Source organism: Pristiophorus japonicus, chromosome 1 (genome assembly GCF_044704955.1).
Source record: "Pristiophorus japonicus isolate sPriJap1 chromosome 1, sPriJap1.hap1, whole genome shotgun sequence".
In the NCBI taxonomy this organism is placed as follows: domain Eukaryota; kingdom Metazoa; phylum Chordata; class Chondrichthyes; family Pristiophoridae; genus Pristiophorus; species Pristiophorus japonicus.
The window spans coordinates 530,138,574-530,164,358 of record NC_091977.1 but is presented as its reverse complement, the minus strand read 5'-3'; the positions used below and the strand labels follow the sequence as shown (position 1 = coordinate 530,164,358).

Sequence of the window (25,785 nt, the reverse complement as noted above, 5' to 3'; positions counted from 1 at the left end):
GGCTCCCTCTAAGTCTTTCGTGATAAAGCATTGATCCAGCCGATCAATGAAGTCATCCCAGTCTTCCCCGACACAATGTCGCTCGATGTAGTCAATGGTGGCCATAGCTGTGTGTTAGTATTCTAGTCTCGTCGCCAGGTGATTCGTATGCTTAATCACTATAATAAATCACACGTGGCCCATGCTGGAGCTGATCACCTTGTGGACCTTTAGGTTTAATGTAAACTCCAAAAGTGAGCACAGCAGGGGGAGTCGGCTCTATATAGGGAGGCAGCACGAGGTGCAGTAATGTGTGCCTCCCGGGCTTTCCCCATCTGTTGGCTATTACATGTAATTACACGGTGCAGAGCATGGCCGCAAATACATCACAGGGTCCTTCATTGAAACACCTGTGAACGTATCCTTTTTTGGTGTGGAAGCAAGTCATCTTCATTTCGAGGGACCGCCTATGATGATGATGATGATGATGACATCAAGTGGAGAATAACATGCGCCCGAGCCCTCGCGGTTTCGCTACGCTCTTGCTATGTCACATATCAATACTGTTTATCCTTGCCCTTAATCCCATCCTGTATGGGCCCCACTCTAGGCTTGGGCCCTGGGCGACTGCCCCATCTGCACCCCCCCCCCCCCCCCCCCGCTTAATCCGTCCCTGCCACTGGAGCACCATGGCTGCAGTGTGTACCATCTACAAGATGCACTGCAGCAACTCGCCAAGGCTTCTCCGGCAGCACCTCCCAAACCCGCGACCTCTACCACCTAGAAGGACAAGGGCAGCAGGCGCATGGGAACACCACCACCTCCACGTTCCCCTCCAAGTCACACACCATCCTGACTTGTAAATATATCGGCCGTTCCTTCATCGTCACTAGGTCAAAACCCTGGAACTCCCTCCCTAACAGCACTGTGGGAGGACCTTCACCACGGGATGGGCAATAAATGCTGACCTTGCCAGCGACGACCACATCTGGTGAATGAATTAAAAAAATATATTCAATTTATTTTGTCTTTATTCCTTTTGAGTTCATCAATTGCGACAAAGCTTGTACCAAATGATATATCTCCCCACTCCAGTTGGTACTTCACATATAATACAGGTATAACGTCCCGAAACCCGAAACTTCAGGACCGAGGCCATTCTCGTTTTTGGGTTTTTCCAGATTTCGGAGAAATCTGACGTCCCGAATCCGGAAACCCCAGGGCCAAATCTCGGGTATTTCCGGATTTCGGAGAAGAAATCTCAAGTCCCAAATCCGGAAATCTCGTGGACAATTTTCGGGTTTTTCCAGATTTCAGAGCAAATTCGATGTCCCGAATCTGGAAATCCTTTTGCCAAGTTTTGGGTATTTCCAGATTTTGGAGACAATCTGACGTCCCGAATCCTGAAATCCTTGGACCGAGTTTTGGGTATTTTTGGATTTTGGAGAATTATATCCAACGGCTCGAATCCGGCAATCGCTGGGCTGGGCTGCGTATTTTTTTTGATTCCTGCTTGGAAAAAGGTATGTACAGCTTAAAAGTCCGTTTTTTGGGAAATATATACGGATTTAGGACAATGACTCTTTCAATCTGCATAATGTCCGGTTTGCGGACAATTCCGGTTTTTAGAACTCCGGATTTCGGACATTCTCCCTGTCTATAAAAGCAAAATACTGTGGGTGCTGGAATCTGAAATAAAACCATAAAATGCTGCAAATATATTTAAGGTGGAGGTAGACAGATTTGTGAACGATAAGGGAGTCAAGGGTTACGGGGAACGAGCAGGGAAGTGGAGCTGAGTCCATGATCAGATCAGCCATGATCTTATTGAATGGCGGAGCAGGCTTGAGGGGCCAAATGGCCTACTCCTGCTTCTATTTCTTATGTCCTTATGTCTTTATGAAATCCTCAGCAGGTTAGGCAGCATCTGTAGAGAGAGAAACAGAGTTAACGTTTCAAGACGCTGACTGGAAAAAGTTTGAGATGTAACAGATTTTAAGCAAGCGCAGGGGCAGTGAAAGGGAGAGGGGAGGAAAGAACAAAAGGGAAGGTCTGTGATAGGGTGGAAGGCAGGAGAGATTAGAGAGACAAAAGGGATGATGGTGTGAGGTGAAAGGAGATGGTAATGGGACAAGTTAAGAAATGAAAGATAAGTCTAGATCGTGTGCAAATGGCAGAATCACCAACAGCTGCCGCGGGAAAGAGAAAAAAACTGAAAAAAACGAGGGCAGTGATTATGGTTTTAAATTGTCGAACTCGATGTTGAGTCCTGAAAGCTGTAAAGTGCCTAAACGAAAGATGATGTGCTGTTTCTCGAGCTTGCGTTGTCAGGGGTATCTGACAATTTGCAAAGATCGACAGAAAGGAAAAGGTGGTGGGGTAGTCCTGTTAATTAAGGATGAGATCAGTGCAGTAGTGAGAAATGATATTGACTCTGTAAGATCAAGGTGTAGAATCAGTTTGGGTGGAGATAAGAAATAATAAGGGGAAGAAGTCACTGGTGGGTGTCGTCTATAGGTCCCCTAACAGTAGCTACACTAGAGGTAACCAACTGGTGGTTCTGGAGAATACAGAGGTCAATATACGGCTCTTGAAATCTTTGAACAAGTATCGGCTATATGGTGACTAGCTTCCGTAAATCGCTTCTCGGCCTTTTGGCTAAGATCTGCATAACTAACCTGACCAGCCACCATGACGTCCGGGTGGTTTCTCCCTGGTCAGGAAGGTATATGCTTACATTTTTGTAAACAGGAGGTGGGTGGGATTGGTGACCCATCCACCTCCACGGAGGTGTGTGGGGGACCTGACCCATCCACCTCCATGGCACGAACCTGGTATTGCAGTACTTCCAGGAACGGTGCAGTGGCTCTAGGCCTTTTGGCTAAGAGCATTGGCGCAGAGTGATCCTTGACTGGTGCAGGGTGACCTCTGGCGTTTGACAAAGAATTGTAACGATTGGATAACGATTGGACATGAATTTAAAAAAAAAAAAAAAAAAAAAAAAAAAAACTGTTCAGCCTTTTGGCTAAGATCATGCGTGGCTGGCCTGACGGGAGAGTGGCCGCCATGACCTCCGGGTGGTTCTCCCTGGATCAGGAAGGTATATGCTTGCTTTTTTGGAAACAGGAGGTGGGTGGGGTGGCTTGACCCATCCAACTCCACGGAGGTGTGTGGGGGACCTGACCCATCCACCTCCATGGCACGAATCTGGTATTGCAGTCCTTCCAGGAACGGTGCAGTGGCTCTCGGCCTTTTGGCTAAGAGCATTGGCGCAGAGTGATCCTTGGCGTGTGCAAGGTGACCTCTGGCGTTTGTGATTTGACAAAGAATTGGAACGATTGGCTACGAATTTAAAAAAAAAAAAAACTGTTCGGCCTTTTGGCTAAGATCATGCGTAACTGACCTGACAGGGGAGTAACCACCATAACCCCAGGGTGGTTCTCCCTGGATCAGGAAGGTATATGCTTGCTTTTTTGGAAATAGGAGGTGGGTGGGGTGGATTGACCCATCCACCTCCACGGAGGTGTGTGGGGGCCCTGACCCATCCACCTCCATGGCACGAACCTGGTATTGCAGTACTTCCAGGAACGGTGCAGTGGCTCTCGGCCTTTTGGCTAAGAGCATTGGCGCAGAGTGATCCTTGATGTGTGCAAGGTGACCTCTGGCGTTTGTGATTTGACAAAGAATTGGAAAGATTGGATACGAAAAATAAAAAAAAACAAAAAAAAACTGTTGACAGAATGGAGAATCTCCAACCTGAACAATGACTTGTATCACCACTGCACTCATAACTTCAGCAGCGCGCGTATTTGAGCATCGCTTTGGATAAGTTGTGTGATGTATAAGGTAACCTCAGTTATCAGTATCTGTCCGCACTGTTTCTGACGACTGCTGTGTTTCCATACCTCGGGAGCGTATTATCAGCAAGGGCAGACATCGGCGATGAGGATCAACACTGCCTCCAGTGCGCCAGCGCAGCCTTCGGCCGCCTGAGGAAGAGAGTGTTCAATGACCAGGCCCTCAAATCTGACAACAAGCTCATGGTCTACAAGGCTGTAGTGATACCCGCCCTCCTGTATGGCTCAGAGACGTGGACCATATACAGTAGACACCTCAAATCGCTGGAGAAATACCACCAACGATGTCGCCGCAAGATCCTGCAAATCCCCTGGGAGGACAGACGCACCAACGTTAGTGTTCGCGATCAGGCCAACATCCCCAGCATCGAAACACTGACCACACTCGACCAGCTCCGTTGGGCGGGCCACATTGCTCGCATGCCCGACACAAGACTCCCAAAGCACGCGCTCTACTCGGAACTCCTTCACGGCAAGCGAACCCCAGGTGGGCAGAGGAAACATTTCAAGGACACCCTCAAAGCCTCCTTGATAAGGTGCAACATCCCCACCGACATCTGGGAGTCCCTGGCCAAAGACCGCCCTAAGTGGAAGAAGAGCATCCGGGAGGACGCTGAGCACCTCGAGTCTCGTCGCCGAGAGCATGCAGAAAACAAGCGCAGGCAGCGGAAGGAGCATGTGGCAAACCAGGTTCCCCACCCACCCTTTCCTTCAACCACTGTTTGTCCCACCTGTGACAGAGACTGTAATTCCTACATTGGACTGTACAGTCACCTGAGAACTCACTTTTAGAGTGGAAGCGAGTCTTCCTGGATTTCGAGGGACTGCCTATTGATACGTCCTTACTATACAGTATAAATGCACACGAGGCCCATACTTGACAGTTACCTTTATTACTAAGACCTCAAGTGATGAAGGTGGGTGGAGCTTCCCCTTTTATACCTGAAAGTCCAGGTTAGGAGTGTCTCCCACAAGTTCACCCCCTTGTGGTCAATGTTCTCAAGGTGTACAACTTTGGTCAGCTTATACATGGGTTACAATGATAGTTGAATACATAACACCTATGATGATGAAGGGACTGCCTATGCTCGATATCGGGTCACTGAAGGGCAGAACCTGTGGACGAGATCTAAAAGAGGCGTTAATGTCGGTAGTTGCAAAAGGCCAAGTTGCCTTTACAGAGGCTCACTGCCATTGCAACGGACAGGACTCTGTCCATGAGACCTGTGAATGGATTAGTCGGGCTTTGTAAATCTGGCGAGAGCTTTCTTGAATTTTGTCCATTTCACTGTATTATTCATCGTGAGCAACTAGTGTCTAAAAATCTCAAATTTGATCACGTCATGAAACCTGTCTTAGACATTGTGAATTTAATTTGCGCAAATGCACTCAATCACAGACAATTTCAAAATCTAATTCAAGAACTGGATGAAGACAACATCACTGACGATCTGTCACTTTAATGCTCAGTTCAATGGCGCTTGATGGGAAAGTTATTTCTTGTTTTTTTTGAGCTGCTGGAATCAGTGAAATTATTTATGGAAGACTGCAATTATGGAAACTGCAATTGTTTCACAAATAAATACTGAAGGGAGAGTTGACACACATTCCCTCAATGTCACAACTTCAAGCCAGATCAAAAGAAGATGAAGAAGAGCTCCTAAAACGGAACACAACTAGATATAAGAACATAAGAAATAGGAGCAGGAGTAGGCCATTTGACCCCCCGAGCTTGGTTCGCCATTCAATAAGATCACAGCTGATCTGATCATGGACTCAGCTCCACTTCGCTGCCCACTCCCCATAACCCTTTATTCCCTTATCAGTTAAGAAAATGTCTATCTCTGTCTTAAATTTATTCAGTGTCCACAGCTCTCTGAGGAAGCGAATTCCACAGATTTACAACCCTCTGAGAGAAATAATTCCGACTCATCTCAGTTTTAAATGGACAACCCCTTATTCTAAGATTATGCCCTTTAATTCTAGTCTCCCCTACCAGTGGAAACATCCTCTCTGCATCCACCTTGTTGAGCCCCCTCATAATCTTATGCGTTTCAATGTCACTTCTCGTTCTTCTGAATCCCAACTTACTCAACCTTTCCTCATAAGTCAACCCTCTCATCTCCGGAATCACCCGAGTGAACCTTCTCTGAGCTGTCCCCAAAGCAAGTATATCCTTTCGTAAAAATGGAAACCAAAACTGTACACAGTGTTCCAGGCATGGCCTCACCAATACCATACTCCTGCTCCTATTTCTTATGTTCATTGGAACAGTGCAGGAGACCGAGGATGGAGAGATCAGAGTGGGAGTGGAGCGGAGAATTAAAGTGACCGGAAGCTCGGGGTCACCCTTATGGATTGAACGGAGGTGTTCTGCTAAGCCGTCACCCAATCTGTGTTTGGCCTCCCCAATGTAGAAGACTACTTCACATGAAGTTTTAACCACGAACAGTAACAGCAGAATTGCAATGCAGTATTAAAAATCATTGAGTTGTACTGTAACACGGAGAGTAATATTTTTAGTCCGACACTGACTTGCTGTAAAATGCGTGAAACTCAGAGCCGAGCCAATAATATTCAGTAAAGTTCATTTTTCCAAATTTACAAACCCTTTGTAAAGTAGTTACGAATTTAGCACAGTGAAGGTTAAGCGGGGATTTAATAGAGTTGTTCAAAATAACAAGGCGTTTCGATAGAGTAAATCAGGAGAAATTGTGTCCACTGGCAGGAGGGTTGGTAACCAGAGGGAACAGATTTAAGATAATTGGCAAAAGAGCCAGAGGGGGAGATGTGGAGCAATTTTTTTGACGCAGCGAGTTGTTATGAGGGGTTATGGGGAGCTGGCAGGGAAGTGGACCTGAGTCCATGATCAGGTCAGCCATGATCGTATTAAATGGCGGAGCAGGCTCAAGGGGCCGTATGGTCTACTCCTGCTCCTATTTCTTATGTCCTTATAGAAACATAAGAAATTTTCAGCGCAGAAGGAGGCCATTTCGGTCCATCGTGTCCGTGCCGGCTGACAAAGAGCTGCACGGCCCTCGGTCAGCAGCCCTAAAGGTTACATATAAACCTATGAACAATGGCGGAAAGGCAAAGAGCACCCAGCCCAACCAGTCCGCCCCACACAATTACGACGTCCCTTACACTGAAACATTCTACACTCCATCCCAACCGGAGCCATGTGATCTCCTGGGAGAGGCAAAAGCCAGATAAAAACCCAGGCCAATTTAGGGAGAAAAAATCTGGGCAAATTCCTCTCCAACCCATCCAGGCAATTGAAACTAGTCCAGGAGATCACCCTGGCTGTATTCTATTCCCTGCAATACTGCGCCGACCAACAAAAGGTCGTCTAGCCTAATCCCAATTACCAAAGTTGATGTGGTGTATTTGGACTTTCAGAAGGCTTTCGACAAGGTCCCACACAAGAGATTAATGGTGACAGATTAGGAAAAGGGGAGGTGCAACGAGACCTGGGTGTCATGGTACATCAGTCATTGAAGGTTAGCATGCAGGTACAGCATGCGGTTAAGAAAGCAAATTGCATGTTGGCCTTCATAGCGAGGGGCTTTGAGTACAGGGGCAGGGAGGTGTTACTACAGTTGTACAGGGCCTTGGTGAGGCCACACCTGGAGTAGTGTGTACAGTTTTGGTCTCCTAACTTGAGGAAGGACATTCTTGCTATTGAGGGAGTGTAGCGAACGTTCACCAGACTGATTCCCGGGATGGCGGGACTGACATATCAAGAAAGACTGGATCAACTGGGCTTGTATTCACTGGAGTTCAGAAGAATGAGAGGGGATCTCACAGAAACGTTTAAAATTCTGACTGGTTTGGACAGGTTAGATGCAGGAAGAATGTTCCTAATGTTGGGGAAGTCCAGAATCAGGGGTCACAGTCTAAGGATAAGGGATAAGCTATTTAGGACCGAGATGAGGAGAAACTTCTTCACCCAGAGAGTGGTGAACCTGTGGAATTCTCGACCACAGAAAGTTGTTGAGGCCAATTCACTAAATATATTCAAAAAGGAGTTAGATGTAGTCCTTACTACTCGGGGGATCAAGGGGTATGTCGAGAAAGCAGGAATAGGGTCCTGAAGTTGCATGTTCAGCCATGAACTCATTGAATGGCGGTGCAGGCTCGAAGGGCCGAATGGCCTTCTCCTGCATCTATTTTCTATGTTTCTATGTTACCAGTTCTAGGTCTTTAACCGTGCATTTTACGGCACTTTAAGTGCCCATCCAACCATCTCTTAAAAGTGGTGAGGGTTTCTGCATCCGCCACTCTTTCAGACAGCGAGTTCCTGATCCCCACAACCCTCTGTGTGAAGAATGCACTGCCTGAAAGGTTGGTGGCAGCAGATTCAGTAATAAATTTTAAGAGCAGAGCTATGGGGGATGAGCAGGGGGCAGTGAGTGGGACTAACTATTGCTTTTTCTAAGAGTCGGCACGGGCACAAGGGCCGAATGGTCTCCTTCTGTTCTGTCTGATTCTACCATTTCCTGGGAATTAAGATACCGATGTTCAATGAAATGCTACACAGAGCTGCAGGAATAATTTTCAATTAAAAAAAAAAATCTGAAGTGCTTCGTATAGATCGAAATCAAAATAATTTTTCACTCATCATTTCCAGAGAAATAGGCGGTCTCTCATTAATTTTGTAAAAAGAATTCATTGTTGCCTTTACCTCAAGTGCCCTCTGATATTATTCCAATGGTCTCAATCTGTGTGGGGCTTGGGGCTCAGACAAGACTCCATTTCCTGAATTTTACCCTCAAGGTGCTGTTTAAAATGGGTAATTACAGAAGTTCTACAACAGCTGGAATTCTCGATATTAAAATGAGCCGTGTTGTCCTGGGGGGTAAGGGATTGATTGCAATAATGGCTTGGAACAACCATAATGTACAATGTAATAGAATTACATACCATTTACAGCACAGAAACAGACCATTCGGCCCAACCAGTCCATGCTCGCGTTTATGCTCCACTCGAGCCTCCTCCCGTCTTTCCTCATCTAACTCTATCAACATAACCCTCTATTCCCTTCTCCCTCATATGCTTGTCTAACCTCCCCTTAAATGCATCGATACTATTCGCTTCAACCACTCCCTGTGGCAGCGAGTTCCAAATTCTCACCGCTCTCTGAGTATAGAAGTTTCTTCTGAATTCCCTATTGGATTTCTTGGCATCTGTCTCATATTTATGGCCTCTAGTTTTGTTCTTTCCCACAAGTGGAAACGTTCTCTCTGTATCTATAAAAAACCTTTTGTAATTTTAAATACCTCTATTAGGTCACCCCTCATTCTTTCCTGATATGTACACCCTCGCATCCTTGTAAATCTTTTTTGCACCCACTCCAGTGCCTCTATATCCTTTTTATAATATGGCGACCAGACGTGTAAGCAGTACTCCAGGTGTGGTCTAACCAAGGTTCGATACAAGTTTAGCATAACTTCATTAATTTTTCAATTTCATCTTTTCAATTTTGAGTGTCTTTCTTTTAAGTCCATCAATGTTTATAAAGCTTGTAACAGTTGGTACAAAACAAGTTGAGGGATGCAGTATCAGGCCAGAATTTTGAAGTTTAGACCTGCTGGAAGTGGGGGAAGGGATTTCCAGGAGTGCATAAGGGATGGATTTCTAGACCAATATGTCGAGGAACCAACTAGGCGGGAGGCCATCTTAGACTGGGTGTTGTGTAATGAGAGAGGATTAATTAGCAATCTCATTGTGCGAGGCCCCTTGGGGAAGAGTGACCATAATATGGTGGAATTCTGCATTAGGATGGGGAATGAAACAGTTAATTCAGAGACCATGGTCCAGAACTTAAAGAAGGGTAACTTTGAAGGTATGAGGCGTGAATTGGCTAAAATAGATTGGCGAATGATACTGAAGGAGTTGACTGTGGATGGGCAATGGCAGACATTTAGAGACCGCATGGATGAACTACAACAATTGTACATCCCTGTCTGGCGTAAAAATAAAAAAGGGAAGGTGGCTCAACTGTGGCTCTCAAGGGAAATCAGGGATAGTATTAAAGCCAAGGAAGTGGCATACAAATTGGCCAGAAATAGGAGCGAACCCGGGGACTGGGAGAAATTTAGAACTCAGCAGAGGAGGACAAAGGGTTTGATTAGGGCAGGGAAAATGGAGTACGAGAAGAAGCTTGCAGGGAACATTACGACAGACTGCAAAAGCTTCTATAGATATGTAAAGAGAAAAAGGTTAGTAAAGACAAACGTAGGTCCCCTGCAGTCAGAATCAGGGGAAGTCATAACGGGGAACAAAGAAATGGCAGACCAATTGAACAAGTACTTTGGTTCGGTATTCACGAAGGAGGACACAAACAACGTTCCGGATATAAAAGGGGTCAGAGGATCTAGTAAGAAGGAGGAATTGAGGGAAATCCTTATTAGTTGGGAAATTGTGTTGGAGAAATTGATGGAATTGAAGGCCGATAAATCCCCAGGGCCTGATGGTCTGCATCCCAGAGTACTTAAGGAGGTGGCCTTGGAAATAGCGGATGCATCGATAGTCATTTTCTAACATTCCATTGACTCTGGATCAGTTCCTATCGAGTGGAGGGTAGCCAAAGTAACCCCACTTTTAAAAAAAGGAGGGATAGAGAAAACAGGGAATTATAGACCGGTTAGCCTGACATCGGTAGTGGGTAAAATAATGGAATCAATTATTAAGGATGTCATAGCAGCGCATTTGGAAAGAGGTGACATGATAGGTCCAAGTCAGCATGGATTTGTGAAAGGGAAATCATGCTTGACAAATCTTATGGAATTTTTTGAGGATGTTTCCAGTAGAGTGGACAAGGGAGAACCAGTTGATGTGGTTTATTTGAACGTTCAGAAGGCTTTCAACAAGGTCCCACACAAGAGATTAATGTGCAAAGTTAAAGCACATGGGATTGGGGGTAGTGTGCTGACATGGATTGAGAACTTGTTGTCAGACAGGAAGCAAAGAGTAGGAGTAAATGGGTACTTTTCAGAATGGCAGGCAGTGACTAGTGGGGTACCGCAAGGTTCTGTGCTGGGGCCCCAGCTGTTTACATTGTACATTAATGATTTAGACGAGGGAATTAAATGTAGTATCTCCAAATTTGCGGATGACACTAAGTTGGGTGGCAGTGTGAGCTGCGAGGAGGATGCTATGAGGCTGCAGAGTGATTGGATAGGTTCGGTGAGTGGGCAAATGCATGGCAGATGAAGTATAATGTGGATAAATGTGAGGTTATCCACTTTGGTGGTAAAAACAGAGAGACAGACTATTATCTGAATGGTGACAGATTAGGAAAAGGGGAGGTGCAACGAGACCTGGGTGTCATGGTACATCAGTCATTGAAGGTTGGCATGCAGGTACAGCAGGCGGTTAAGAAAGCAAATGGCATGTTGGCCTTCATAGCGAGGGGATTTGAGTACAGGGGCAGGGAGGTGTTACTACAGTTGTACAGGGCCTTGGTGAGGCCACACCTGGAGTATTGTGTACAGTTTTGGTCTCCTAACTTGAGGAAGGACATTCTTGCTATTGAGGGAGTGTAGCGAAGGTTCACCAGACTGATTCCCGGGATGGTGGGACTGACATATCAAGGAAGACTGGATCAACTGGGCTTGTATTCACTGGAGTTCAGAAGAATGAGAGGGGATCTCATCGAAACGTTTAAAATTCTGACTGGTTTAGACAGGTTAGATGCAGGAAGAATGTTCCCAATGTTGGGGAAGTCCAGAACCATGGGTCACAGTCTAAGGATAAGGGGTAAGCCATTTAGGACAGAGATGAGGAGAAACTTCTTCACCCAGAGAGTGGTGAATCTGTGAAATTCTCTACCACAGAAAGTTGTTGAGGCTAATTTACTAAATATATTCAAAAAGGAGTTAGATGTAGTCCTTACTACTAGGGGGATCAAGGGGTATGGCGAGAAAGCAGGAATGGGGTACTGAAGTTGCATGTTCAGCCATGAACTCATTGAATGGCGGTGCAGGCTCGAAGGGCCGAATGGCCTACTCCTGCACCTATTTTCTATGTTTCTATATTTCTATGTCACTTTTAAAATAAAAAAAATAATATAAATAGAGTAAAATCCGAGTTTAGGTAGAATGTCGTTTATAATTGAGAGACTGTGTGAAAGTTACCTCAATGAAATGCCTGGGACCGTGACCATAACATTGCCAATCAATAATAATTCAGGAGGACTGAGAGTACAATCGATATAATTTATGTGGTGGAGCAGAATTCAAAGCGATCCACTAGATGGCGCTGCAGGTAATCTTACGGCAGAATGTAGAGAACGGAACAGGATTCTTTTCAGGGTCAATGGCGCAGAAATCCTGCTTCCTCCTTCCTGCGGGCGTTCAACTAGATTTTAGAGAAAAAATGCCTGCAGCTGCTGCGCCCACTCGCGTTCCCGATCCACAGGCCTCCTCTCCCTGCGCGTCGCAGCGTGTGCTCGTAGGGACGTGCGCGGGAGTCAAGTGTGCCTGGACGCCCAATCACAGGTAAGTATTTTCTCATTCATAATAACGGGAAGTTCCATTATTATGAATGACAAACCTCCCCAAACACCCAAAACACAAATAAAAAAATAGAAAATATACACTACATACTTAAGATTCATTTACATTAAAGTTATTAATGTCATAAAAAAAAATATTATGCTGATTTAAAAAAAAAAGGTTTTTTAAATTATGCTTTAAAATAAACTTAGCGTAGTGGGGAGGGTTTTTAAACAATAAAATATGTTTTCATAACTTTATTTTAATATGTTTTTCTTTGTTTTAAAACACTTGCTGCTGTAACAGTAGGCTATGCGCCTGTGTTTTCAGGCGCAAGATTTTTGAGGACATTTGCTGGGCAAGATATTGGTAAATCCCGCAATCTTGCCCAAGAAATGTCCTTGCTCCCGATCTGGCTACGATCTGTCAGGCTCCAGCTTGGGCGGAAGCCTTCATTAAATTCGGGCCCTATGTAACTGAAAATCGTGCAGTTTGCCATACTGAGCAGCCAATCTAAAAATGGCATATTTGCAGCAGGATTAAATATAATGGCCCAGAAATCCTGGCCTCCCCGGGTGTGCACGGAGTGTGTACGGGGTGTGTACGGACCCGGGAAGGCATCGCAAAAGCCGATTTTCAGCGCATAATGCGCACGCGCCGAAAACCGGCTTTTCCGATCTGTCAAGCTCCAGCTCGACAGATCCTCCGCATCTCGGGAGCGAGGACATTGTCCTCAAAACTCTTGTGCCTGATAAAAGCAGGAGCATAGCCAACTGTTACAGCCATAAGAGTTTTAAAACACACAAAAACATATTAAAATAAAATTAAAAAAACACATTTTATTGTTTAAAAACCCTACCCACTACGGTAAGTTTATTTTAAACCATAATTTAAAAAACTTAAAAAAAAAAATCGTAATCTTTTTTCGAAGACATTTATTAACTTTAATTTCAATTAATTTTAATTATGTGAGGTGTGTTTTTTATATTTTATTATGGTGTTCAGTGTTTGTTTTTTTTTCTCATTAATAGCAATGAGAACTGGTAGATACGGAGCACCCATTGCTATTAATGGGAAAGCTGTGGAATACTGCACCTGATTGGTTGAGCAGTCACACGTGACTGCACCTTCTCCGTGGGAACCTGGAGGACGGGAGCACGCTTCGCAGTGCGGGAAGAAAAGGCCTCCCCACTGGAATCCCACACTCCTCCCGGGACCACCAGGTACTTTCGTAGAAATGTTTCAGGTCAGAGGCATTCGTCCAAAAGGAGCCTCCAACTGGAATTTCAGGCCAAAAAGCTGCCCTCTCTAGTATGAGGCCATCATCCCCAGCATCAAAGCACTGACCACACTCAACCAGCTCCATTGGGCGGGCCACATTGTCCGCATGCCTGACACAAGACTCCCAAAGCAAGCGCTCTACTCGGAACTCCTACACGGCAAGCGAGCCCAAGGTGGGACGAGTTAATGTTTCAAGGACACCCTCAAAGCCTCCCTGAAAAAGTGCAACATCCCCACTGACACCTGGGAGTCCCTGGCCAAAGACCGCCCTAAGTGGAGGAAGTGCATCGGGGAGGGCGCTGAGCACCTCGAGTCTCGTCGCAGAGAACATGCAGAAACCAAGCGCAGGCAGCGGAAGGAGCGGCGGCAAACCAGACTCCCCACCCAACCTTTCCTCCAACTGCTGTCTGTCCCACCTGCGACAGAGACTGTGGTTCTCGTATTGGACTGTTCACCTGAGAACACATTTTTAGTGGAAGCAAGTCTTCCTCTATTTCGAGGGACTGTCTATGATGATGCTCCCTAACATATTGAATATGGAAGCTATCACTGACAGTGCCAACAGCATCATCAACCTGCATTTATATAGCAGTCCCAAGTCGCTCACAGGAGCATTATCAGACAAAGTTTGAGGCTTGTAAATCCTTTATTCTTGGACCACATTTGGAGCACAGTGTACAGTTCTGGTTGCCATTTTATAAAAAGGATATAGAGGCACAGGAGAGGGTGCAGAGAAGATTTAGAAGGATGATACCAGCAATGCGAGGGTATACCTATCAACAAACAACAACAACAACAACTTGTATTTATAAAGCGCCTCTAATGTAGTGAAGCGTCCCAAGGCGCTTCATAGGAGTATTATCCGATAAAAATTTGACGCCGCATAAGTAGAAATTAGCCCTGGTGACCAAAAGCTTTGCCAAAGAGGTAGATTTTAAGGAGTGCCTTGAAGGAGGAAAGAGAAGTAGAGAGGTGGAGGGGTTTAGGGAGGGAGTTCCAGAGCTCAGGGCCTAGGCAACAAAAGGCATGGCCACCAATGGTTGAGTGATTATAATCAGGGACGCTCAGGAGGGCAGAATTTGAGGAGCGCAGATATCTCGGGGGGGTTGTGGGGCTGGAGGAGATCTCAGAGATAGGAAGGGGCGAGGCCATGGAGGGATTTGAAAATAAGGATGATGATACGTCCTTACTACACAGTATAAATGCACACGAGGCCCATGCTTGAGAGAAGGTCAGTCTGTGACCTGTCCTTTATTCCTTAGCACTCAAGTGATGAAGGTGGGTGGAGCTTCCCCTTTTATACCTGAAGGTCCAGGTTAGGAGTGTCTCCCACCTAGTGGTCAGTGTTCTCATGGTGTACAACTTAGGTCACAATGCTGGTTGAATACATGACATCACCTCCCCCCCCAAAGTCTTATTGGGATCACAGGTTGAGTCTCTCTGGTGGTTTACACTCCCTTGTAGAGCGCCTGAGTTGGGGCTCCGGTTGTTGGGCGCTGGCCTGAGTGTCTGCTGTTTGCGGTGCCTCAGGCCTGTCCGGACTGCCCACAGTGACTGGGCTCTCCTCCCTTTGGTTCCGGTGTTCGGTCACCTGTGGTGGAGTGAACTCTATATCGTGTTCTTCCTCTGCTTCTTCTATGGGGTTGCTGAACCTCCTTTTTGTTTGATCCACATGTTTGCGGCAGATTTGTCCATTGGTAAGTTTAACTACCAGAATCCTATTTCCCTCTTTGGCAACCACAGTGCCTGCGAGCCATTTGGGCCCTGCAGCATAGTTGAGGACAAAAACAGGATCATTTAAATCAATACATCGCGCCCTCGCATTCCTGTCATGGTAGTGATATTGTGACTGGCGCCTGCTCTCGACAATTTCTTTCATGGTGGGGTGTATAAGGGATATTCGGGTTTTGAGCGTCCTTTTCATTAGCAGCTCTGCGGGTGGAACCCCTGTGAGCGAGTGTGGTTGGGATCTATAGGCCAACAGGAAGCGTGATAAGCGGGTTTGTAGGGAACCCCCTTGGAATCTGAGCATCCCCTGTTTGATTATCTGCACTGCTCGTTCTGCCTGGCCGTTTGAGGCCGGCTTCAACGGTGCCGTTCTAACATGGTTAATTCCATTGCCTGCCATGAAGTCCTGTAATTCAGTGCTTGTGAAGCACGGGCCATTGTCGCTGACCAAGATGTCCGGTAGACCGTGGGCGGCGAACATTGCCCGTAGACTTTCTACCGTGGCAGAGGATGTGCTTGAATTTAAAATGTCACACTCGATCCATTTGGATTAGGCGTCTACTACAACCAAAAACATTTTCCCCATGAAAGGACCTGCGTAGTCCACATGGATGCGTGACCAAGGCTTGGCGGGCCATGGCCAGGGGCTAAGAGGGGCTTCCCTGGGCGCATGGCCCAGCTGGGCACACGTGTTGCACCTGCGAACACAAAGTTCCAGATCTGCGTCTATCCCTGGCCACCAAATGTGTGACCTGGCAATTGCCTTCATCGTGACAATGCCCGGGTGCCCATTGTGGAGTTCTCTGATGAACACCTCTCTGCCCATCTGGGGCATGACTACACGGTTTCCCCACAATAGGCAATCGGCCTGAATCGAGAGTTCATCCTTGCGCCTGTGAAATGATTTAAATTTCTCAGGGCATGCCCTGTACGTGGCTGCCCAGTCCCCATTCAGGACACATTTCTTGACTAGACACAATAGCGGGTCTCTATTTGTCCAGACTTTAATCTGACGGGCTGTCACGGGTGAGCCTTCGCTTCCGAAAGCTTCAACAGCCATGACCATCTCAACACCATGCTCGGTAGCCCCCTCAGTGGTGGTTAGTGGGAGCCTGCTGAGTGCATCGGCGCAGTTTTCAGTGCCCAGTCTGTGCCGAATTGTGTAGTCATAGGCAGCTAACGTGAGTGCCCACCTCTGTATGCGGGCCGATGCGTTTGCATTTATGGCCTTGTTGTCGGCCAAAAGGGACGTTAGGGGTTTGTAATCTGTCTCCAGTTCAAATTTCCTGCCAAACAGGTACTGGTGCATTTGCTTTACCGCATATACACATGCGAGTGCCTCCTTTTCTACCATCCCGTAGCCCCTTTCTGCCTGGGACAGACTCCTGGAGGCATAAGCTACCGGCTGTAACTGACCCTTGGCATTGACATGCTGCAACACACACCCGACCCCATAGGACGACGCATCGCACGTTAACACAAGTTTCTTATGGGTCATATAGCGTTAACAGATTGTTGGAACATAACAAATTGCGTGCTCTATTAAAAGCCCTTTCCTGGCTGTCCCCCCAGACCCATTCGCGACCTTTGCGTAGGAGCACGTGTAGTGGCTCTAGCAGCGTGCTCAATTTGGGAAGAAAGTTACCAAAATAGTTCAGGAGCCCCAGGAACGAACGCAGCTCCGTCGTGTTACGGGGTCTGGGTGCTCTCTGGATCGCTTCCGTCTTGGATGCAGTAGGGCTGATCCCGTCTGCTGCTACCCTCATCCCCAGGAATTCTACCTCTGGAGCTAGGAAGACGCACTTCGCCTTTTTCAGTCGCAGACCTACCCGGTCCAGTCTGCGTAGCACCTCCTCCAGGTTGTGGAGGTGTTCTTCAGTATCGTAACCCGTAACGAGGATGTCGTCCTGAAAAACCACTGTCCCTGGAATCGACTTGAGGAGGCTTTCCATATTTCGTTGGAAGATCGCGGCAGCTGAGCGAATCCCGAACGGACATCTGTTGTACTCAAACAATCCCTTGTGTGTCGTGATGGTGGTCAGCTTCTTCGACTCACTCGCCAGCTCCTGGGTCATGTAAGCTGAGGTCAGGTCCAATTTTGAAAAAAGTTTGCCACCGGATAGCGTTGCAAAGAGGTCCTCCGCTCTCGGTAGTGGGTACTGGTCTTGGAGTGACACCCGATTGATGGTGGCCTTGTAATCGCCACATATCCTGACCGACCCATCCGCCTTGAGCACCGGCACGATCGGGCTCGCCCAGTCACTGAATTCGACTGGCAAGATGATGCCTTCCCTCAACAGGCGGTCCAATTCGCCTTCTATCTTTTCCCGCATCACGTACGGCACCGCTCTGGCCTTGTGGTGTACTGGCCTGGCGTCCGGGTTTATGTGAATCACTACCTTGGCCCCCATGAAAGTGCCAATGCCGGGTTGAAATAATGAGTCAAATTTGTCCAGGGTCTGTGAGCATGATACTCGCTCCACAGAGGAAATTGCATTGACATCGTCCCATTTCCAGTTCATGACAGCAAGCCAACTCCTCCCCAGTAGTGCGGGACCGTCCCCTGGGACAATCCAGAGTGGCAACCTATTCTCCGAATCTTTGTGGGTCACGACTACCGTGGCGCTGCCTAGCACCAGAATGATCTGCTTTGTGTATGTCGTAGCTGTGCGTCAATCGATGATAATTTTGGCCTCCTGGCCTTGGATGCCCACAACTTTTTGAACTGTTTGATAGCCATCAGGGACTGGCTGGCACCCGTGTCTAACTCCATTGATACTGGGATGCCATTGAGGAGCACTTTCATCATTATCGGTGGCGTCCTGGTGTTTGAACTGTATACGTGCTCCACATAAACTCGCTGAACTTCAGCTTCCAGCGATTTCCCCCAGTGTCCATTTCTGCAATTTCTGCAGGTATTTTGCTCATCTCTGCATACTCCGGCTGAATGTATGCCTCCACGCCTCCAGCATGAGTTGCGGTTTGAAACAAAAGGTCCCTTGCCAGTCGATCGTCCCTGACTGCCCCTGTTATTTCCTTGAGTGCACCATTAACAGGTGTTGATGGCCCCATTACTGGCCGCATTGTCCCTTGCAATGGCGTAAATCGCTGTTCAGCTTGCCATTGTCTCTGTCGAACTCCCCCTCTGGGTTCGACTACATGTTGGGGCATGCCTGACAGCCCTTGTCTGCCTGGAGAACTGTGTGCTGCTTTAACAATGTTGAATCTCTGTCCCAACCATTCCTTAACACAGTACCTCTCGTCTGTTCTGCTAGTGGCCATGCTCGCGTGGTTTAAATCCCAGTTTCTTGTCGCCATTGATACGTCCTTACTACACAGTATAAATGCACACGAGGCCCATGCTTGAGAGAAGGTCAGTCTGTGACCTGTCCTTTATTCCTGTGCACTCAAGTGATGAAGGTGGGTGGAGCTTCCCCTTTTATACCTGGAGGTCCAGGTTAGGAGTGTCTCCCACCTAGTGGTCAGTGTTCTCACGGTGTACAACTTAGGTCAGTTTATACATGGGTTACAATGCTGGTTGAATACATGACCGATGAGAATTTTGAAATCGAGGCATTGCTTAACCGGAAGTCAATGTAGGTCAGCGAGCACAGGGATGATGGGTGAGCGGGGATTTGGTGCGAGTTAGGACACGGGCTGCCGAGTTTTGGGTCAGAAAATGTTGGAAATCTCAGTGGGTCAGACAGCATCTGTGGAGAGAAAAACAAAGTTAACGTTGACCCGAAATATTAGCTCTCTTTCTCTCTCCACAGATGCTGCCTGAACCGCTGAGATTTCCAGCATTTTCTGTTTTTATTTCAGATTCCAGCGTCCGCAGTATTTTGCATTTGTATAGCAGCATGATATTAGGCAGCCCCTCAGGGTCGAGAATGACCTGCTTCCACACCAAAAAAATGAGTTCACCTGACGTTCCAGGTCCCAAACTTCAGTTTGAAGGGTGGAAGATGCCTGTGCGTGGATTTTTTTAACGTGTGGTGACCGTTGCACACCAGCCACCACACGGGCTTGTCAGAACTCAGTCTTGGTCCAGTGGCAAGGAGATCCAAGAGGACTGGAGACCAGGCTCTGCTGCATGGACCTAGTGTACACACATACTCCTACTGTCCCTGGAATGCATAGATTGCAGTGTGTGCCTCACGACCTAACTGCTGGCCCATGCTGCACCTTTCCTGGGCCCCAACCCCACTGCTGGTACACACTGCGCCGCTTCTGGGCCCCGACCTTCCCCCTCCTGGGCCCTGATCTTCCCCCTCCTGGGCCCCTGACCTTCCCCCTCCTGGGCCCCGGACCTTCCCCCTCCTGGGCCCCGGACCTTCCCCCTCCTGGGCCCCTGACCTTCCCTCTCCTGGGCCCCTGACCTTCCCCCTCCTGGGCCCCTGACCTTCCCCCTCCTGGGCCCCTGACCTTCCCCCTCCTGGGCCCCTGACCTTCCCCCTCCTGGGCCCCTGACCTTCCCCCTCCTGGGCCCCTGATCTTCCCCCTCCTGGGCCCCGGACCTTCCCCCTCCTGGGCCCCGGACCTTCCCCCTCCTGGGCCCCTGACCTTCCCTCTCCTGGGCCCCTGACCTTCCCCCTCCTGGGCCCCTGACCTTCCCCCTCCTGGGCCCCTGACCTTCCCCCTCCTGGGCCCCTGACCTTCCCCCTCCTGGGCCCCTGACCTTCCCCCTCCTGGGCCCCTGACCTTCCCCCTCCTGGGCCCCTGACCTTCCCCCTCCTGGGCCCCTGACCTTCCCCCTCCTGGGCCCCTGACCTTCCCCCTCCTGGGCCCCTGACCTTCCCCCTCCTGGGCCCCTGACCTTCCCCCTCCTGGGCCCCTGACCTTTCTGGGCCCCTGACCTTCCCCCTCCTGGGCCCCGACCTTCCCCCTCCTGGGCCCTGACCTTTCTGGACCCCTGACCTTCCCCCTCCTGGGCCCTGACCTTCCCCCTCCTGGGCCCCTGACCTTCCCCCTCCTGGGCCCCTGACCTTTCTGGGCCCCTGACCTTCCCCCTCCTGGGCCCCGACCTTCCCCCTCCTGGGCCCCTGACCTTTCTGGACCCCTGACGTTCCCCCTCCTGGGCCCTGACCTTCCCCTTCTTGGGCCCCGATCTTGTCATTCCCCCGCTCACGCCGCCTCCGATCGTCAGTCCCCGCTGTTCCCGACCATCGCTCCACGCTGCCTCCGATCGCCGCGCCCCGCCGGTCTCGATCTCCGGGCCTCGCCGCTCCTCCTGAACCTGGTTTCCGACCCCACCACTGGTCTTGTCCACGCTCCAATCGGCAATTAGAGTTTTGGATCAGCTCTACTTTAGGTAGGTTCGAATGTGGCAGGCCAGCCATCAACTTACATTTATATAGCGCCTTTAATGTAGTAAAACATCCCAAGGTGCTTCACAGGAGCATTATCAGACAACATTTGTAAATCCTCTATGGTTAGTCCACATTTGGAGCACTGCATACAATTCTGGTTGCTATATGGAAAAGGATGAACAGGCTGGCTCTCTTTTCGCTTGAAGAGAGAACGCTGAAGGGTGACCTAAAAAGAGGTCTTTAAAATTATGACAGGAACCTCATCCTGTCTGTAGAAAATGTCCTCTTGTTGCCCGTAAATAGCAGTTTTTCCTTTTTAGCAAAAGCCATCAGCCAATCAGCGGATCCAGTAAAACAGATGAACAATTTAATTATTTCTGCCCTCGATGGGATTTAGATTTGTCCCTTTTACCGTGTTAACTTTCATTACTTTCTGTTTTCCTACTCGAGCTTGATCATGTGCCTGATGAAACTCACTTTCATGCAATCATAGAATGATATAGCACAGAAGGAGGCCAATCAGCCCATCATGCCTGTGCTGGCTCTCTGCAAGAGCTGTCGAATTACTCCCACAACCCCTGCTCTTTCCCCACAGTCCTGCATATTTTCCCTGTTCAAGTATTTAACCAATTCCCTTTTGAAAGTTACCACTGAATCTGCTTCCACCGCCCTTTCAGGCAGCGCGTTCCAGATCATAAGAACATAAGAAATAGGAGCAGGAGTAGGCCATTTTGCCCCTCGAGCCTGCTCCGCCATTTAATAAGATCATGGCTGATCTGATCATGGACTCAGCTCCACTTCCCTGCCTGCTCCCCATAACTCTTCACTCCCTTATCACTCAAAAATCTGTCCATCTCTGCCTTAAATATATTCAATGACCCAGCCCCCACAGTTTTCTGGGGCAGAGAATTCTATAGATTTACAACCCTCTGAGAGAAGAAATTCCTCCTCATCTCAGTTTTAAATAGGTGGCCCCTTATTTTAAGACGATGTCCCCGAGTTTTAGTTTCCCCTATGAGTGGAAATATCCTCTCTGCATCCACCTTGTCAAGTCACATCATTATCTTATGTTTCAATAAGATCACCTCTCAGTCTTCTGAACTCCAATGTGTATAGGCTCAACCTATCCTCATAAGTCAAGCCCCTCATCTCTGGAATCAACCAAGTGAACCTTCTCTGAACAGCCTCAATTGAAAGTATATCCTTCCTTAAATACGGAGACCAAAACTGTACATAGTATTCCAGGTGTGGCCTCACCAATAACCCTGTACAGTTATAGCAGGACTTCTCTGCTTTTATACTCTATCCCCCTTGCAATAAAGGCCAACATTCCATTTGCCTTCCTGATTACTTGCTGTACCTGTATACTAACTTTTTGTGTTTCATGCACAAGGACCCCCAGGTCCCTCTGTACTGCAGCACTTTGCAATTTTTCTCCATTTAGATTATAATTTGCTTTTCTATTATTTCTGCCAAAGTGGATAAGCTCACATTTTCCCACATTATACTCCTTCTGCAAATTCTTTGCCCACTCACTTAGTCCTTTGCAGATTTTTTGTGTTCTCCTCAAAATTTGCTTTCCCACCCATCTATGTATCATCAGCAAACTTGGCTACATTACACTCAGTCCCTTCATCTAAGTCATTGATATAGATTGTAAATAGTTGAGGACCCAGCACCGATCCCTGTAACACCCCACTAGTCGCTGTTTGCCAACTGGAAAATGACCCATTTATCCCGACTCTCTGCTTTCTGTTGGTTAGCCAATCCTCTATCCATGCTAATATATTAGCCCCAATCCTGTGAACTTTTATCTTGTGCAGTAACCTTTAATGTGGCACCTTATCGAATGCCTTCTGGAAATCCAAATACACCACATCCACTGGTTCCCCCTTATCCACCCTGCTTGTTACATCCTGGAGGAACTCCAGCAAATTTGTCAAACATGATTTCCCTTTCATAAAAACATGCTGACTCTGCTTGATTGAATTATGCTTTTCCAAATGTCCCGCTACTGCCTCCTTAATAATGGATTCCAGCATTTTCCCAATGACAGATGTTAGGCTAACTGGTCTATAGTTTCTTGCTTTTTGTCTGCCTCCTTTTTTAAATAGGGGTGTTACATTTGTGGTTTTCCAATCCGCTGGGACCTCCTCAGAATTTAGGGAATTTTGGTAGATTACAACCAATGCATCCACTATCTCTGCAGCCACTTTTTTAAAGACCCTAGGATGTAAGCCATCAGGTCCAGGGGACTTGTCCACCTTTAGTCCCATTATTACCTAAGGAAAGATATACTTGCCATAGAGGGAGTGCAACTAAGGTTCACCAGACTGATTCCTGGGATGGGGGGATTGTCCTATGAGGAGAGATTGAGTAGACTAGGCCTATATTCTCCAGAGTTTAGGAGAATGAGAGGTGATCTCATTGAAATATACAATATTCTTAAGGGGATTGACAGGATAGATGCAGGGAGGATGTTTCCCCGGGCTGGGGAGTCTAGAACCAGGGGTCACAGTCTCAGAATAAGGAGTCGGCCATTTTGGACTGAGATGAGGAGAAATTTCTTCTCTCGGAGGGTGGTGAATCTTTGGGATTCTCGACCCCAGAGGGCTGTGGATGCTCAGTCGTTGAACACATTCAAGACAGAGATCGATAGATTTTTGGATATTAAGGGAATCAAGGAATATGGGGATAATGCAGGAAAGTGGCGTTCAGGTAGAAGATCACCCATAATCTCATTGAATGGGGGAGCAGGCACGAGGGGCCGAATGGCCTACTCCTTCTCCTTATGTTCTTCTGATTTCCAGCATCCATAGTATTTTGCTTTGGTTCAAATTATTTCTTCCCTGCTTCGCCGAGTGATCAGCAGAAGAACCAAAGACGACACGAGGACAAACTATTTTACGCAGCCTGTCGTTAGGATTGAGAATGCACTGCCTGAAAGGGCGGTGAAGGCAGACTCAATCATGGATTTCCAAAGGCAATAAGATAAGTACCGGAGGAGAAAAAATATTTGTGGGGAAGGGGCGGGGGAAATGGGATGAGCTGAGGTGCTCTTGCAGAGAGCTGGCACGGGCTTGACAGACCAAATGACCTTCTTCTGTGCTGTAACCATTCAATGATTCTCATCATCATCATTGGTGTTATGTATGTAAATTTTACGAGTGTGTAAGACTTGCCACCAGGGGGCGCACCTGTCGGCGACCCAAGGGTCACCTGCACACCCTGGGCAAGCAGCTATAAAAGGCAGTCTACCATGCTGCTTCCTCACTCTGGAGTTACATTAAAGAGACCAAGATCACAACAGTTTGAGTTCAGAATATACAGTGTTGTGGAGTTATTCTGAACATAACAATAGACAATCCCTTGGAATCGAGAAAGACTTGCTTCCACTCTTAAAATGAGTCCTTAGGTGGTTGAACAGTCCAATACGAGAACCACAGACTCTGTCACAGGTGGGACAGATAGTCGTTGAGGGAAGGGGTGCGTGGGACAGGTTTGCCGCACGCTCTTTCCGCTGCCTGCGCTTGATTTCTGCGTGCTCTCGGCGATGAGACTCGAGGTGCTCAGCGCCCTCCCGGATGCGCTTCCTCCACTTAGGGCGGTCTTTGGCCAGGGACTCCCAGGTGTCAGTGGGGATGTTGCACTTTTTCAGGAAGGCTTTGAGGGTGTCCCTGTAGCATTTCCTCTGCCCACCTTTGGCTCGTTTGCCATGTAGGAGTTCCGAGTAGAGCGCTTGCTTTGGGAGTCTCGTGTCTGGCATGCCAGACACATGTGGCCTGCCCAGCGGAGCTGGTCAAGTGTGGTCAGTATTTCAATGGAACGGCAAACCGATGGTAACACTCGTAGATGGATGTGAGGAACGGGTAGTAGATTTTCTGTGCGTAATATAAATGTTTTTTAAAATTATTTTGAAAAGGAACAATAGAAATAGCAATGGACTCTTCAAATCTGCAGCTGCTCTTATTTCCCAATATATTAGAAAATGACGCCAAGACATAGGCAGCCTTTTTGTCCTGTCTGATTTTGTGCGAGTGTTGCTCTAACATCCCAGGCTGCTCCCTCTGAAGTCAGCCACTGGGTGTCATTGACAGACTGTTCTCTTCCATCTCTCTGGTGCAAATGAGCTGCCAGAGCTGCTGGAGATGGAGCCAGCAATGATATGAGAGATTGCAAATCAATGTGGAGCATGAAAAATGACACTAACTACAGGAAGTAAAGTAGAATCATATCATATCATATAGAAATATACGGCAGACATTTGGCCCACTGTGTCTGTGCTGGCTGAAAAAGAGCTACCTGGCACAATCCCATTTTCCAGCTCTCTGTCCACAGCCCTGTAGGTTACAGCATTTCAAGTGCACATCCAAGTACTTTTTAAATGTGATGAATGTTTCTGCCCTGTGCTATCTTTACCGAGACCACTGACAACACACACTCTGCAAGATGGCTCCTTAACAGAAACTGTCTTCATGTGACCTTGTCACATGACCGTTTATTGTTGTTACATCAGTAGTTGCATTACACCAGTAGTCCACTCGGTGGTGCTCTATGATATTTTTAGGCAGTGAGGTCCAGACCGCCCTCCCCCTCACCCCCCCCCCCCCACTGCCCTCTGGGTGAAAAAAGATCTCCTCATTGCCCCATAATCTTTCTACCAATTACGTTAAATCTATGCTCCTTGTTATTGACCTCTCTGCTAAAGGAAATAAGTCCTTCCTATCCATGCTATCGAAGGGAGTACTCGGATGACAACATTTTTCCCCATTACTTCAAATGTAACAAATGGTCATTCAGAATCTGCTGCTGACACTCAAGTTGGAGGGGCTGTGGAGAATATTATTTATTATATTTGGTATTATCTTGCCAATGGGGGTGTGGGGGGAGTGGGACCGATTTAATATGTGCAAGGTACTCTTAATGTTGCTAAAGGTGAGTTAAATTTGGCTACTTTGCACCTCCCGTTAGCTTATGGGGGACGGGGGGGGGGGGCAGTAACAGGGCACTATGAGGTTAACGACCGGGCGTGGTGAATTCAGCGATGCCCCTTCAGTGCCGATTTAATGCTGGGGCTAACACTTACTGCCTCGCAGATTGTGACATTTTCGAGTGCGCAGTGCCCCGTTACCA

At 47.7% G+C, this 25,785-nt stretch overlaps 1 pseudogene; it reads left to right on the top strand.

Annotated features, from left to right (window-relative positions):
• The first annotated feature begins 2,617 nt into the window (after positions 1–2,617).
• LOC139279705 (U2 spliceosomal RNA) lies at positions 2,618–2,847 on the top strand (annotated as a pseudogene).
• Positions 2,848–25,785: the final 22,938 nt, after the last annotated feature.